The sequence below is a fragment of the Myotis lucifugus genome, unplaced genomic scaffold (genome assembly GCF_000147115.1).
Source record: "Myotis lucifugus unplaced genomic scaffold, Myoluc2.0 scaffold_647, whole genome shotgun sequence".
Lineage (NCBI taxonomy): Eukaryota > Metazoa > Chordata > Mammalia > Chiroptera > Vespertilionidae > Myotis > Myotis lucifugus.
In genome coordinates, this window is record NW_005871695.1 from 391,149 (window position 1) to 407,501 (window position 16,353).

Sequence of the window (16,353 nt, forward strand, 5' to 3'; positions counted from 1 at the left end):
AAGGATTCGGGCCTCAACTACTACAGGACTCTTGGAAGTGGTGGGCTCACTTCAGCTCAGAGCGAAATGCTTAGGTATTACCGGCTTTCTGAAAGATTCGAGACAGAAAGGTAATAAAACAGTGGCATCCAGTGCTAACCACCTCAAAATGTTTGCAAAAGTGAGAAGGCCAAATCCATTCCTTCTGTCATGTGGATCCCTTGAGGAGTCATCAGTGGCCCATGAAGACCTTTCCTAGTCACAAGGCATAAATATATAAAAACACACATTGGTAGGTTACTAAATCTGACAGTGCTCTCTCAAACACAGCTCTGCTCAGTGGCTTTATTACTGCGCCTCTGCAACAAAATGGTGCCGCTGGTGGGTGACGAGTGACGTCAGGAACGCCAGAAGGAGGATGTCAGAAAGCCCTTGGGGACAGGAACCTCCTTGCGCTGCAAACATTCCTCCAAGAACCTCTTGAGGCGTATGAAGGACCCCATCTGTCCCGGGCTTGTAATGGCTTCAATCCTGGGGAAGTAGTCCTCTTTGATGAGAAGCATCATCTTCCAGAACTGGGCCTGATACTGCTTCATGAGGGCATTCCCACACACCTCTAAGAAGTCCAAGAGGAGGGTGGCCGTCACGTGCGACAGGGGCTCCGTGTTTAGTATCTGTGCCAACCAGCGCCAGCCATGGTTTAAGCCATGAGGATGAACCTCTTGTCGAGTTCCATATGGCCACCGGAGCTGGATGATGGCAGCATAGAGACGCATCATCCCGGACATGCGTTTCAGAAAGTTGTCTTGCTGCTCCACCTTGGAATCCTTCACTTGGTAGCCAAGCATTCTTTGATAGTCTTCCAAAGCCATTCCCTCCCTGAAAGCCGGGTAGAGAGGGACAGAGTACGGACAATTCTTGTGCAGATGAGCCAAGATGAGGTCCCCCACCCTCGGGTGCAGCTCCCAGATCCCGGACGCTATGGTGGCGATGGGGAACCCAGTTTCATGATGAGAGGCCACCTCTTCCTCTCCTTGTTTCACAAACTTCTCTGCCAGTTTGTACTGGACAAAGTCCAGGCCCTGTGGATTCAGTGTGACGGACACAGAGCGCCCACCAGATGGAACGGGTTTTCCAGAGAGCAGGTTGTGGATCTTGTCGAAGATCTCCTTCAGCTGGGAGCCTGCGCTGGTGGAGATCTGGCTTACTGGGATAGTGGCTGCCTTCTGGAGGTCCATCTTTATCTTTTTGACCTGGCTGTCCTTGCTGCTGGCCAGTCCCTGAAAGGCCAGCACACACTGACGGGAGGCCTCCTGCAGCTGCTGGTACCACTGCATTGTACTGTCTTGTACCTTCAGCTGGAGGTCTTCACTCCATTTCCCTCCCTGGCCCTGGCTGGGAGCGGGGCACTCGTTGTCGACCTCTGGCCTCTGCTGCACCTGTGCCTCTTGCCGCTTCACCTGGGCCTCCTCTTCATCCTGCCTCCTCCTCTTGTCTTCACACGCCATGGCGTCCCTCAGCAGGTCCCGCACTTGTTGCAGCACGCTCTCGGCCAAGGCTTGGTCCTCTGCCCTGGGAAAGCTGTTCTCTGAGGTGGTCCGAATGAGCCCCGAGATGAGGCCGCACAGCTGGTTGCCTCGGCTCCGAAAGGCCAGCGGGTCCACCTTCGGGTCTCTGTGCTGGCCCACGGAGTCCAGCTGCTGGTTGAGGTGCAGCAGCTCCTCCTGCGCGGCATAGAGGCTCTGCAGGCGGACCTAGCCTTCCTCCCTCCACAGCCGCTCCTGCTCCACCCGCTTCAGGCGCTGCTGCTCTGCCTCCCGCAGCTTCAGGTTGAGAATCTCCGCTCTGTGGCGATGCTCAGCTTTCAGCTTTTCTTGCTGCCCCAGGGCTTCTCTGGAGCTTTTCTCCATCATTTCCCTCAAGTCCTGGAATTCTTGACGACGCTTCAGTTCCTTCCGTTCATCAAAACGCTTCAGCTGTTCAGATGCCATCTGAGAGAGCGCTCGCCACTTCCTCTCCTGCTCCTCCTGCCGCAGCCGCAGGCCCTCTGTTCCTTTCATTCTGTGCACTAGCTCTTACGTTCGGATGCAGCCTTCCACCTCGATGCTCCTGGAGGACTGCAGTAACATAGGCTCCGTGGGCTGTGACTCACGTTTGCCCTTGGTCCCACCTGGTGTTGCTGGTGCTCTTGGGGATGCTGGTGAGAAGGCAAGGCTTCTTATGGGAGACTTGGGAACAAATGAAGGTTGGTCCAGGCCTGAAGTGGATCTAGAGGATGTTGAAGTCTCGGAGGGAGACAGGGTCTCTTGTGCGTGGGGTAGGACATGATCTACCACCCATCCAGCATAGGAAGATAGCTGGGGAGTGGACACACATTCTTCAGAAACATCCTCGCCCCCCAGGAGCCGGTCGCGGTGGTAGCAGACGCGACCTTTGTAGGAGCTGCGCAGCGCCTGCAGGGTCTCCCAGCAGCGACTCTCTGAGGGCATGGCCTTGGCCCGTGCTGCAGCCGCTCTTCGGAGATGAGATACCGGGGATGGAAAAACAAACCACTCGAATTGGCCGCCCCGTTAAGGAGCGCTGGAGCGCTCGCTTCCGCTTCCGGGGAGTGCACTCCAAAGTTGCTTTGTAATTGCTCAGTTCAAAGTGTGGTTGGGACTCCCTCCCGATTGTCAAGGGCAACTGCGCCCTGGGCCGCCGGCCCACTCTGTGTGCGCCTCTCTCCCTCAGTAGTTTAAGTCCGCACCGCGCCTCCTCTGAGTCCCGGTATGCTGGCGTCCAACCACAGCAGGTCCAGGAGTCCCCAGAGGTGTGGACAGAGTCCGCGAAGGAGGAATGCCACCGAGACAGCGTTCAGTTGATCAGCGGCCTAGCCAGGATCTCTAGCCAAGTTCTGGATCTCCAGCCAGGTTCTGTGTCTCCTTGTCTCGCTACAGCTGTATTTATTCCAGTTGGTTTTAATCCTGTCAATTTCCATTCCAAAGGTTAGGGCGTTTCTTATCTCCACTCCAGGGAGTAAAGATTATGTAGCTTCAGCGTGATTGGTCATAGTTAAGGTGATTAACTACCCGCCTGGCACTTAGGGAGGGGATAAAACCCCTTAACTAACTTCATGGAAAAATCCCTACCTGGGGAAACAACCTTTCTCAGAGAGGTGACCTTGGTTAGAACACATAGCGCCAAGAAGGTGAGCAAACATATTAAGAACAGTATGCCATATGCGCCAGGTCCCTTGAAACATATGCTGTGCAGATGTTTCTTCCCTGCAGCGACTGTGTCAAGCAGCAAGGATGGACTGGCTTCCAGAAAATTCCCCCTTTTTTATTCTTTTAAATGATAGTGCATGTAAATCAGCAGCCACCTCTCGGATTGGGTTGTTTAAGACTCGGAAGAAGACTGACAAGCAGTGATAGTGTGCATAGCTATAAACATAGTTGATGGATGCACAAGGAGCCTTGTTCCTGTAGAAGGTTGCTGGCCTCTTCAAACAAAGGATTTCAGCTGTCCTCAAGTCCGGGGTTTGGTTGTCCTTGTTGATCTGGCTGGCGGGCGGCGTCAATGGCGATGGGCTTCCCAAAGCATCAGCGAGTTGAAGGTCTGCATCAAAGGGTTCATGAGGGCCATGCTTGATGGTGGTGTTGGTGTCTGGGGAGGAGTCAGCTGTGTCCTCTGGGTCGGCCGATATGGATGATACGGGGGAGGAGGAGGAGGTGGAGATAGAGGGTAGTAGAGAGAAAAAGAAGAGAAAGCAAAAGAACTACAAGGCATGGAAGTGTTTAGAAAAAAGAGAGAGAAGAAAGGGAAGAAGGCAACATCCTGACACAGTCCTTTCCTTCAGCTGCCCCTTTCCCTGTGGTCCAAGGTAGAAATGGGAAACAAGTCCTGTTGCAGTGAGAGGGCAGCTGCGGTCAGCCTGTTTCTATCTTTACCTGGGTCCAGATCCGAGCTGGGCGTGGGAAGCGGGAAGCAGCCACGGGGCCAGGAGACCTCCCTCAGAAGGGGTGAGGGTTCAGGCCTCTGCAAAGTTGACGAGCAGGGGAAGGGGTGTGAGGGTCTGTGCCCCACCTCTGTTGACCCCCAAGCTGTCTCCTGATGGCCCTTCTGCGACTGTGCCAGTCTTAGATCATTCCTTCCCTGAGGAATCTTACCTGTCTCTGTCTATTTTTTAAAATAAAAATCCTATGTCTTGTAGCCAGGCATGCAAGGACTTGTATATCCTTGTTGGAATAATGGTTCCCCTCTACCTGGGAAGTCACTCCGTATAGTTAGGGGCTGGGAGGGAAGGGGTTGAAATCTGAGAAGGTAAAGGTTTTTCTTGGAACAAAGCTAGCTGTCAGTCATCACCAGACCTTTATTGTGGCCAGAATTCTAGAAATGGTGTACAGTTCATTTTCTATTCATTCTTCATGAAGTACACCACTCTGTTTAACAGCCGGTTCTAAATATGATGGTTAAATTTTCAAGGTCTTCATTCTTTAAATGTAATTCTTTAAGCAGGGTAGCTAGAAACTGCGTAAACACCATATTTTCCTGAGAATGCTTCTGAATGCCAAGAATCGGCGTCAGTAATGAAAGCAATACCATAGCAATTAAGGCCCATTCTGCAGGTTTGTGGATAATATTTCTATTTGTTAATCTGAAAGTTCGAACAAGAGTTTTAAGTGGTGTGCAAATATGTCCTGATGTCATCTGAAGCGGCCCCAAAAGTCCCGGCAATACTTTACTCAATTTTTTGAGTACGATTCGTTCTCTAATCTGGTTCTGAGAACTTGAATCTATCAGTGGAAAGGTGCGATCGTGCTCTTCTGAGTATTGTGATTTGGTGGTTTCTTCATTTAAAACATACTGTCCTCTATAAAACTCTCTGATCCTTAGGTTTAATGTTTCATTTTCCTTTTTCAAGCTCTCATAGCTTGGCAGTGGTTTAATGGCTGTATCTGAGGCCCTGAAAGGCAAAGACTCATCCAAGCTGTCCTGAGATTCCCACAAGGTGGGGGAATGCCTATCTGGGTCAGAAGTTATGTCATCTTCATCAAGCTCTTCTTCTTTAACCAGAGGGACTGAAGAGGGTTTTAGACACACAGAAGCATAATTCTGGCCGTACAAAAACCTCAAAGTTTCTTCCGTCTTCCACTCAATCAGTGTCTCCTTCAGAACTTTAAGTAAGTTTGCCTTTGCAACTTCAGGACACACCTGCACTGAACTAGAAGCTGACCAAGAAACTTGGTTTGATTTACCAAATTTCCTCTTAAAATGTCCAGCACTTTTCTTACTTATGCCTACTAAAGTTATTTCTGAACTATTGTATTTATTTTCAGGGATTTCTGGAGCATCTACGTTGTTTCTCGAAGGACTATTTAAAGAAACCTGAGTATTTACCTTCTGTAAAGGAAGTTCACAAGTAGCAGCTTTCTCCTATCTAATCTGCAATTGCCTAACTGCTCAGTAATACTTATTATTGCCTGTTCTTTGTCTTTTTGTTTGAAGTTAGATTTTTGAGAAGCTTTCTTCTTCATGATGCTTTTTATGTGCAGCTGTTGCCTTATACCCATTGCATTTGGTCTGTTTCCTGGTAGAATGGAGGAAATAAAGTCTTGCTCATCATCACTGCTGCTATCACTATGAATGCTAGAAAAATTAGATTCATATTGCTTCTCAATATGGCCAGGATTGTCAATATCTGATGTTTTAATGGTCTTACTGCATAACTGTACTTCTTCTCCAGAATGGCCACTTTGTCCCTCCTGTAGCAGCTGAAAATCAGGGTGCCTTTCTTCTTCTCAAACCCATACTGGAGTTTGAGGAATTTGTGCTTCAAAAAACTTAGATGCTTTATAACAAAAATTGCTGCAAAAACACTTTCTTTCAGTAATATCATAGGCTTTGTTGGTTTTGGTAGAAATTTTGGTACAATCCCTAGCTTTTGGTACAATCCCTCGCTTCTTGTGACATAAGGGATAACCACAGAGCTTGATAATAGAACGTTCATCCATGACATCGCTGTAGCGAGCAGGTGTGATACACTTCCCACACTCCATTAAGAATTCTTCTGTAATATTCTCTTCTAAAAGCTGTTCAACAATATGTAGAGCTTCTCTCTCAAACTCAATCTTCTTTCTCACAGTCTCTTTTAGTTCTGCTTTCCTTTTAGAAGCACCTTCCTGTTTCAAGGTACTTGTCTGTTTAGTGCCTGCAGCCTTTCGAGAGGCGCGGTGGGCCTGGGCCTTGCAGCCGGCGGGGACAGCCAGGCAGATTCAGCCATGGGGCGCATCATCAGGAGCTCCGGTACGCCCCAGCGTCTTCCTCCGAGGCTCTACTTCCCTACCAGTGCAGGGCGGGGCGGGGCGGGGGCGGACCCCAGCAGGTCCAGGGGTCCCCAAAGGTGTGCATGGAGTTGGCGAAGAAGGAATGATACGGATACAGCGTTCAGTTGACCAGCAGCCTAACCAGGATCTCTAGCCAGGATCTCCAGCCAAGTTCTGTCTCTTACTGTCTTGTTACATCTGTATTTATACCAGTTGATTTTAATCCTGTCAATTTCTATTCCAAAGGTTAGGGCATTTCTTATCTCCATTCCAGGGAGTAAAGATTATGTAGCTTAAGGGTGATTGTTCATAGTTAAAGTGATTAACTGCCCGCCTGGCATTTAGTTAAGGGGTTTTATCCCCTCCCTAACTTCAGGGGGAAATTCCTACCTGGGGAAACAACCTTTCTTGGAGAGGTTGCCTTGGTTAAAATACATAGAGCCAGGAAGGGGAGCAAACATAGTAAGAACAGTATGCCATATATGCCACGTCCCTTGAAACATGTGCTGTGCAGATGTTTCTTCCCTGCAGTGACTGTGTCAAGCAGCAAGATGGACCGGCTTCCGGCATGGGCTAGCCTTAGAAGTCCTATCATGTCACTTCTACCAGAGCCTTGGTACATTTAGATTTCCGGAGAGGGAACCTAAACCCAACCTGCCCATGAGAGAAGCAAATTACATTGTTGGAAGAACAGGTAAGATGGAAAATCTTATTGAAGCCATTTTCAGATAATACAACCTGTCACACTTCATATTGCAAAAAAATAACAATGATCTACCGGCCTTTTCCTAGGACTGCACAAATGGTTAAACATCTTCAAATCTTTTCTATAACTAAGTCCATGAAAGAGTTTGGAAGAAAAATACCCCCGGTAGATTTAAAAAGTAGACATTTGATAAAATGCAACCTAAATTCATGATTAATTAAATAAAGAAACCTCTGAGAAAATTAAGAATAGAAAGAAACATCCTGAATCTAATAAAGGATAAATAGTAAACTCTTGGAGAAGGCAGTGGACTTAATAATGAAACTGTCACCCCAACTATTCAGTATTACTTTACACTGGAATTCCAGTCAGCTTAGAGACAGTCATGGAAGTAAGTAGCACGTGGCCATTCCTTATGTCCTTGCTATTGTCTGCCCTTATTTTGACATTGAATCTCCTGAATTGTCATTAAAATTTATTTTTCACACCTAAGCTTCCCCATTATATTTTAGACATTTTGAGGACAGAAATCTAAATTTACATATTCCTCAGAGTCCCAAGTATATGCCAACTAGCTCAATAAATGATTTTTTATTATTTAAAGGCTGCAGGAAAAGGAGACAAAGGAAGAAGCAAAAAGAAACCAAATGCTTACTTTTCCACTATGAATGTAACTCCTCGGGAAGTTATTCTTGTATGTGGGGATAGAACCGGCAGCAACTTGCTTTCCAAATAATTAAGAGAAATGGGTTCTTCTGCAGTTTTGACTGATGGCTCATCTGCGGTGCCCCTCTGCTATGTTTTTTGTTTGTTGTTTCAGCATTTAGTGAGTTGTTTCTCTCTACTCCTATACTTGCCTGTATCGCCTGCAAGGGCCAGTTTCTGACAGAAGTGGAGATGTCCGCACTGCTGCTTTTCCCTGCCTAATAACAGTCATCCTGGTCTGTTATGCTACCCCTGTATTAATTCCCTGGGGCTGTTGCAAGCAAATGTCACTGACCAGGTGGGCTTAACCAACAGAAATGTATTCTCTCACAGGTCTGGAGGCCAGAACTCTGAGTTCAAGGTGTTGGCAGGGTTGGCTCCTTCTGAGACTATGGCAGAATCTGTTCCAGGCCTCTCCCTTGGTTTCTGGAGGTTTGATGGCAATCTTTGGGGTTCCTTGGCTTGTGAAAGCATCACCCTGATCTTTGCCTGCATGCCCTCATGGCCTTCTCCCCACGTGTATGTCTCAGAATTTTCCCCTTTCCCCCAGTCATTTTGGATTAGAGCCGGCCCTGATCTGATTTTAACTCGATCATATCTACAAAGATGCTATTTCCAAAAAAGGTCACATCCTGAGGTACTGGGAGTTAGGATTCCAACGTATCTTTTTTCCAGGACACAATTCAACCTTCTTCTTCTTTTCAGAAACACTAGCCCTAGCTCTACACTGTGACTGCGATATTCGATATTCGTGTCAGGTCATAATGAGTGCAATTATGGTATCAGTACCTACGTTTCAGCTCCAATTTTTGTTTCTATGAACTTTCTCCTTCCCCTGGCCTCTTATTTGCATTGGCTGGTAGGATGCTGCATGCAGAAAGCCCTCTGAGCTCTTCTGACTGTAGACTGGCTGCCTTGTTTCCTTCTGCCAACATGATCTGCCGCGGGGCAAGACTTATATTTTTGATATTTATTTTATATATGTAAATGCCATTTAACAAAGAAAAATTAACCAAAAAAATGAGTTCGGGTGTCATAGGTTCGCCATCACTGGGCTAGAGCGTCGGCCTGTGGACTGAAGAGTCCCAGGTTCGATTCCTGTCAAGGGCATGTGCCTTGGTTGCGGGAACATCCCCAGTGGGGGGTGTGCAGGAGGCAGCTGATTGATGTTTCTCTCTCATCGATGTTTCTAACTCTATCCCTCTCCCTTCCTCTCTGTAAAAAATCAATAAAAATATTTTTTAAAAAAGAAAAGAAAAACATAAAAATAAAAATCAATAAAACATATTTAAAAGAAATAAAAATGAAAGAAATAAAAGAAACTGCTGAATTCTGTCATTGACATAAGAAACATCCAAACCTGTAGAGAACTGTCATGAGTTTCTTTGAGCAAAACTGATGACATGTTGGGGAGCAAGATTTCACATGCTCCGGAGAATGGCAGTGTTGCAGCTTATTTTATACATTAAAATCAAAGGTCGAGTGATAAGGAAGGTGCATGAAGTCCATTGGTGATAGATTAAAGGTGCAGGAGAAAGCAGAGGTGGGGTGGAATCAACTAGGATTGGATAAATGTCAAAATAGAGAACCAATACATATTTTACATTGGTGGGTAAAGGATAGTCAACATTTCATATTTATAGCACACAGAGATAGTATGCGGCAAGGAGGGGTCTGCGGTCTCCTGCCTGGTGGTCCTGGCCTCTGGTGTTGTGGTTGTGCCTTCGAGAGGAAGGAAAAGAAAATTACTCTGACATTTCAAAGGTACCAGGTGTACCGGTTAATAATGGCGGATTTTGTAATCAAAGAAAATACGATAATTTCAAGAGAAACATCGAAAGCGCTTTATTCAAAATAATGTCCATTGCCAGCTACACATTTTCCCCATCTTTCAGGTAATTTGTGGATACTGTCCCAATAGAACTTCTCTTGTTTTGAGGCAAACCATTCAGAGACCAAATTTTCCACTTCTTCCTATGTTTTGAAGTGCTGCTCAGAAAGTGCGTGGGCCATCTATCGGAACTAGTGGTCATATGAAGGAGCAAGGTCGGATGAATATACTTCCCAGGCAAGATCTTTTAACGTGTCTTTAACTGGTTTGGAAGTGTGTGATGGTGCGTCATCAAGAAGCAAAATTACTTTGCCGTGTCTTCTGGCACATTTTGGTCATTTCACAATCAAAGCGTGGTTCAAATTGATTATTTGTTGCCGGTAGCGATCAGTATTAACGATTTCACCTGGTTTTAGAAACTCATAATACACCACACCTTCCTGATCCCACCAAACGCAGAGCTTTGTCTTCTTTCCGAAGCGATTTGGCCTTGCAGTCGATGTTGATGGTTGACCTGAATCAACCCATGATTTTGTGCATTTGGGATTCTCAAAATGAATCCACTTCTCATCGCCAGTCACAATTCGATGCAAAAAAGACTTTCTTTTGTGCCATTGAAGCAACATTTTACTGATTACTTTTCAGTTTTTCCATTTGTCTTTCCTTCAGTTGATGTGGCACCCATTTTCCTTCCTTTAAAATCTTTCCCATTACTTGTAAACGACCAGAAATTGTTTGCTGAGCAACGTTTAATCTTTCTGCAAGTTGTTTTTGAGTTTGACATGCACCTTCATCCAATAATGCTTGTAATTGTTGGTCTTCTAACTTTTTCAGTTGACCTGGACGTTCTTTGTCTTTCACATCAAAACCATCACTTTTAAAGCGTTTAAACCATCGTTTCACAAGTATCTTGAGATGGAGCATGTTCACCATAAGCTTCCTGAAGTATAATGATAGCTTTTTCTTCAAAATAAAGTAATGAATTAAAACTTCCCGCTAATGCTCGTTTTTTTTGGCACAGAATTAAACATTTTTAAGCGTAAAAATATCTATGATGTTGATACCTTCAGCAAATTTGACATATGAAGTTTTGAAGCTTGCTGCCAATACAACAAAATAGCATACACATCAAATCGCATATATATCAACATATATGTAACTCTATCTGTTGAAAAAATGCGCATTATTAACCAGTACACTGGGTATACTATCCTAGATGCCTAAGCACAGTGGTTCGGGCTTACTTCCTTTGCTAAGGGAGCTATAGGCCTGTGATACCCGCCATGACCTGCCCAGTTAGAAATTTGTGGTCAGACCATCCCGTGTGGTTGCTTTTGGTCACTAAGCTTATTAGGCCGACAATGTCAGGCTTGCCATGTAGTCCCTGAGCTTGTCGGGTTGACTGCATAGCCCTTTTCATTCACACCGTTCCATTGCTTTATGGTTGACTTGAGTGAAAAACAAAAAGTTTTGTGTAATCTCCGAAGAATTGTGATGAAGACAACTGCTGACAACCGAATTTTGCAGGTATTACAATGACAGCATGGCTCACAGCTGACTGCTCATGTTTTTTATTTATTTGGGTGTTTGTTTATTTTTGAGAAATGAAATAACTGAATCTTTTGCTGGTGGGCTCAGTAGCCCATCCAGGGCAGACCCCAGGTCTACGTTTGTGACAGACTATCCAGCCTAACAGCGAACCCAGGAGAAAAAAGACTCAGTTTTGAGACCAGCTGTGAGGTTTCTCTCCTTTCTCTTCCTTTCCCGCCCTTATTCAAGAAAATCGGCAAGTTGATTTGCCTGTCACCCTCATGGGCAATCTCAACAAGTGAGTCTCTGTCACACAGTCCCTCATTTTATGTATTTATTTTTAGAGTTTTCTTTTATTTTTTAAATATATTTTTATTGATTTCAGAGAGGAAGGGAGAGGGAGAGAAAGAAACATTAGTGATGAGAGGGATACATGGATTGGTTGCCTCCTGCATATGCCCCATCAGGGACCTGGATGGAGCCTGCAACCGAGGTTTGTGCCCTTGACCAGAATTGAACCTGGGGCCCTTCAGTCCTCAGGCCAATGCTCTATTCACCGAGCACAGCCCTTCGTTTTAAATGGCTGCTGTAATTACTTGGACTGGCTGTATCTGGGTAAACGTAAAAGGCCCCTTTAAAGTCATCTGGGGTTTCCTAGAAGGGGCTGTGGACAGCTACCCAAGAGTATGTTTCTATGAGCTTCTTCACTTTAAATTTCTCCCTCCTACCCCCGTTTTATTTTGTAAAGGCTCCCTTGCACCACCTCCTTGGCCTATTGCTCTTGGTTTAAAATTCCATACGAAGTTTTCCTGAGGCTGCTGGGGACGTTATCAACACTGGAAATAGACAACCGAATTGACCTCGTCGCTGCGGTTATGTGTCGCAGCGGTTATGTGTCGCAGCGGTCTGAGGTGCTGGTAAAGGCTTCAGGCTCTTTGTGGGTGTGGGTTGGAGTGCCGACAAGCTTTTGCAGCATCTTCTACCCTCTAAGCATTTTTTCCTCTGGGTCACAATAACCCATTTTTTCCAAAGGGTTATACGAAATGGAACTCTAGCGGGAAGTTCTGCCCTTATTCGTGCAGAACCCGGTGTGGGGCCAGCGGCTGCGGAGTGGCCGGGCTGTGTGCGGCCTCCTGCGAGGGGTGCTCTGGGCCGAAAGTGAGGTGCTCAAGGTCCTTACGGGGGCAGGTGGCCGAAGCGGGAAATCAGGGCTGTGGTGCCGATCTCTCTGGATCCCGTCTGTCTCTGTAACGAGATGGAGGTGATGACGTGATGTTCTGCATTGTCTCCGAGGGTTCCAAATGGAATGCAACACAAGAAATTTTAAAAGGCCGGGGAGGAAAACAGAGGTCTAGCAAGTCCTGTTTCCGCCCGGTTTCGAACCGAGGGTCTTTCGCGTGTTAGGCGAACGTGATAACCACTACACTACAGAAACTTGGAAAAACGCTCTTCCAGTTCCTCTATTGACTGCAACAACCTACTCCGACTCGGCGTTCTTGCAATTTCATAGGCGCAAAGGACCGCCCTGCAATGGACTGAGCCCCAAGCAGGGGGTCCTGCACGCAGCCTCTCTCGGCTCCTGAAGATCCCAGGCGGCTCCCCGCTCCTCCACGTGCTCTCCTTCCCGAGACCCGGCTCTCCCGGAGCTCGGCCATTCCCACTGCCTGTATAGAACCCAAACTGGACATGTAAAAATTTTATTTTGTAAAAAGCATAAAACTGGGCTCGTCCGGGATTTGAACCCGGGACCTCTCTCACCCAAGGCGAGAATCATACCCCTAGACCAATGGACGAGCCCCACCTGGTGGGGTGTTATGGGTGGGGCAGGCAGAGACCAGGAGAGGGAAGCAGCCCCTGATTCCTAATAAAAGCCTGTGTAAGAGTACCCGGTCTCCATGCTTTCGAGGGCAGGTGGCCCTGAAGAGGCTCAATACCTCCCCTACCAAACTGTGGCACCTGTTCTTTCACACCCCTCTACCCCCAAATACTCCGTTTCGTTCTGGGGCACACTGCCTTTGTTTCATATCGGCACTCCCTCAAATCTTCAGGTTGCTGACAGGAGAGTAAGAGGCCAAGGGCACTGGGCTGACTCTCCAGCTCCAGGATTCACCAGGGGGTCCAAGTGGGGCTCGGTTCCTGGGGTCAAGGAGTGGCATGTAACCTCTTCTCCGGGGTTGCTAACAGCCCCTATGGGACACAGGGTCAGAAAAGGAGCTCCTGCCAAGCCCTGGCGGTTGGAAGGGGTCCTGAGAAAGGCCGAGTCCCAGACACTGCCCCGGGAGCACCACAGGTTTGTGCAGAAGTGCAGTGGGCCAGGAAAGCAATAGTAAGCGGGCAAGTGTGTGCAGGGCCAGCAATAGTAGGCGGCTGAGGGCGACTTGATGCCAAGCTGCTGTCGGTGAAGGGCAGAGCGACTATCTCCAGGCCAAAGCCAGTGTCAGCAGTTAAACAGGAAGCATACAAATCAGTCCACAAATGCCTGGCTTTCACATATGTATAAAAACATGCTAGAGTGTATCTCTATTAAGATATAACTCACATAACATAAAATTCACTCATTTCAATTGTACGACTCAATGGTTTTAAGTGCATTCACAGGGTTGTGCAGCCATCACCAAGGTCAACTTTAGAATGTATTTATCACCCTACAAGAAACCCCACACCCGTTGGCAATCACGTCCACTTTCCCTCCAAGCCCCCTTCCCCCAGTCCTAATGCACCACTAATCTATTGTCTCTATGGACTTGCCTATTCTGGACATTTTGTGTAAATAGAATCATATACTATGTGGCCTTTAGATCTGGCCTTCTCACGTAGCATAATGTTTTCAAGATTCCTCCATGTGTAGAATAGAGCAGTACAATACATCATCCTTTTTTATTACCAAGTAATATTCCATTGTATGAAATGCATCTTATTTACCCACCCATCAGGTAGTGGACACTTCAGTTGTTTCCAATTGGGGGCTATTATAATCATACTGCTATAAACATTCCTGCACATTTTTATTTCTCTTGGAAATATGCCTAAAAGTGGTATCATATGTTAACTCTGGATCACATGGTAACTCTTATGCTTAACGCCCCCCCACTCCCCAAAGTTTTATTGAGAAACTAGAGGCCCAGTGCACGGGTGGTGGGGTCCCTCTAGGTGGCCTGTAGGGATCAGGCTAAAACAGCCGTGGGCAAACTACAGGCCCTTTGAAATGAATAAACTAAAAAAACACACACACACAAAAAAACCGTACCCTTTAATGTAATGATGTTTACGTTGAATTTATATTAGTTCACACAAACACTCCATCCATGCTTTTGTTCCAGCCCTCCGGTCCAGTTTAAGAACCCATTGTGGGCCTGGAGTCAAAAAGTTTGCCCACCCCTGAGCTAAAACCTGGTGGGGGGGGGGATGAAGAAGCTGTTTAGAGAAAGAGAATGTGGACAGTATTTTGATTAGGAAACCAGTGATGTTTAACAAAAACAACTTTCCAATGCACTGCAAGAAAAAGAACTAACCACTGAGATGAACATGTTTCCTTTCTGGGAGTTTTTCTAACCCCAGAGTGGGTGTGTGTCTGAGGTCAAGTTATGTCTTATGTCAAGCACGGTGTGCAGAAAGCCACCTTCTTGCCCAGAGACTCCTGTGTGCCCCCTTCTTCTGGCTGCCAGGCCTGCCCCTGCAGACCTGAAACTCTCATGTCACTCAGCAGTACCTGTCCTGAAAGGGCACCCTTCCTACCCATCTCCTTACTCAGGCCTAGCAGGGGGCCTGCAGCTGGGCTCCCAGACTGATTCAGGGGAATTGACTTCTAAAGGATGCCTCCCACCTGTGGCTCCTTTTTGAGGGGTTTCTGGAGGGCTGGGGCAGTGAAAATCGGGACTTGACAGGGCCCTCTTAAAGTCTGCGTTTTTCTTTCTTTCCCAGAAACAATGCTGATTTGAAGGAGCTGCTGGAGAAATTCAAATCCAAAGGAGTAACTTCCAGGCAAATGGGCATGACCTTAATGCTCTGTTAGCATCACGGGGCATAATTACATATTCAGCCTGCAAAGCACCTGGCTCTCATTTTCCAACCCAGGGTTCTGCTAGGGGGTAGGAGGAAGTTGGGAGAAGGGGTGGGAAAGCACCTTCATTGCAGGGCCTGGGTGTTGCCCACCATGGAAACCTCCCTTTCTTTCCCTGCTATTAGCGACTTGCAGATCAGGAAATGAGTGAAGGGGCGGGTGCTAGCTACTGATTGAGAGGGAGGGAAGCAGTGAGAAGAGAGGACCAGCTGCCCACACAGAGTGCTTCGGGGCAGGGGTGTGGCTAAGTCTCCACAGCCTTTAAAACCCCAGGTGTGGAGGGCTGCTGCTCAGCCTAGTCCCTGTGACTGAAGAAAGCTGTGCAGGTGTTAGTGGCTCATAGTCTCCTCTGAGTTGCAGGGGGGAGAGCATAAGAGCCCAGGAGGATGGGGGAAGCCTCTCTTTCTTTCAAAAGGGAGTGTTCTGGGTGGGGATGCAGAGCTCACAGTCTCCAAAAGCCACTGTCTCTCTAAGAGCTGGAGTCTGGCTCGCTCTCCCTGGAAAAGCCTGGATCTCTTTCCCTTGAAAAGCCGGCGCCTTGCTCACTCTCGCTCGAAAAGCTGGGGTCTTGCTTACTATCCTTCGAAATCCAGGGTCTCTCCCTCAAAAAGCTGGGGTCTCTCCCTCGGAAAGGTGGGGTCTTGCTTTCCCTCGAAAAGCCGGGGTCTCACTCACTCTCCTTCGAAAAGCTGGGGTCTTGCCACAGTAAATCTCCTAGACGTGGGTCACGCTTTAGAAATCTTGATAACGGAACTTGGTCTCCCGTGTGTGTGCGGGGGTGGGGGTGGGGGGGAGGGAGGGGGGAAGTGTGCATGTGCGTGTTTGTGTGTGTACATCCGCAGTCAGGTACGGACACTTCTTGATTTGAATGGTCCGTCGGCATCCATGAGTACCCTTCAGCCCCTGGCCTCCTCACAGACAGCACCCCCTGCTTGTCCTTCCCCCCTCGGGTCCAGCCAGAACTGGGGAAGTCCAGTCACCTGGTTCTGCCTTCTTCAGAGGAGGCTGCAGGAGAGGGGCTTGCATTGGCGCTTCTCGACCAGCAGAGGGCCCCGGCCCCAGTCAACCCAATCTCTGTAATCCAGAGCCAAAGAGGATGTCCAGGCCAGGCCATCTAGTCAACCGCCCGCCCGTCCCCAGCCCCTTCCCTCTCTGGATGGATGGTCAGGCCCCCGCACAGAGACCAAGTCCGGGCCAGGCCATCTTGGCTTGCCAAAGTGTCAGCGTATTGAAAGGC

At 47.5% G+C, this 16,353-nt stretch overlaps 1 non-coding gene and 2 pseudogenes across 1 annotated transcript; all 3 read right to left on the minus strand.

The window, feature by feature from the left end:
* Positions 1–377: 377 nt before the first annotated feature.
* LOC102437156 lies at positions 378–2,468 on the minus strand (annotated as a pseudogene).
* Positions 2,469–4,178: 1,710 nt separating this feature from the next.
* LOC102438379 lies at positions 4,179–6,233 on the minus strand (annotated as a pseudogene).
* A 6,185-nt stretch (positions 6,234–12,418) lies between these two features.
* TRNAV-AAC lies at positions 12,419–12,491 on the minus strand. Its single transcript has one exon. It is a non-coding gene; the product is annotated as a tRNA-Val (tRNA).
* Positions 12,492–16,353: the final 3,862 nt, after the last annotated feature.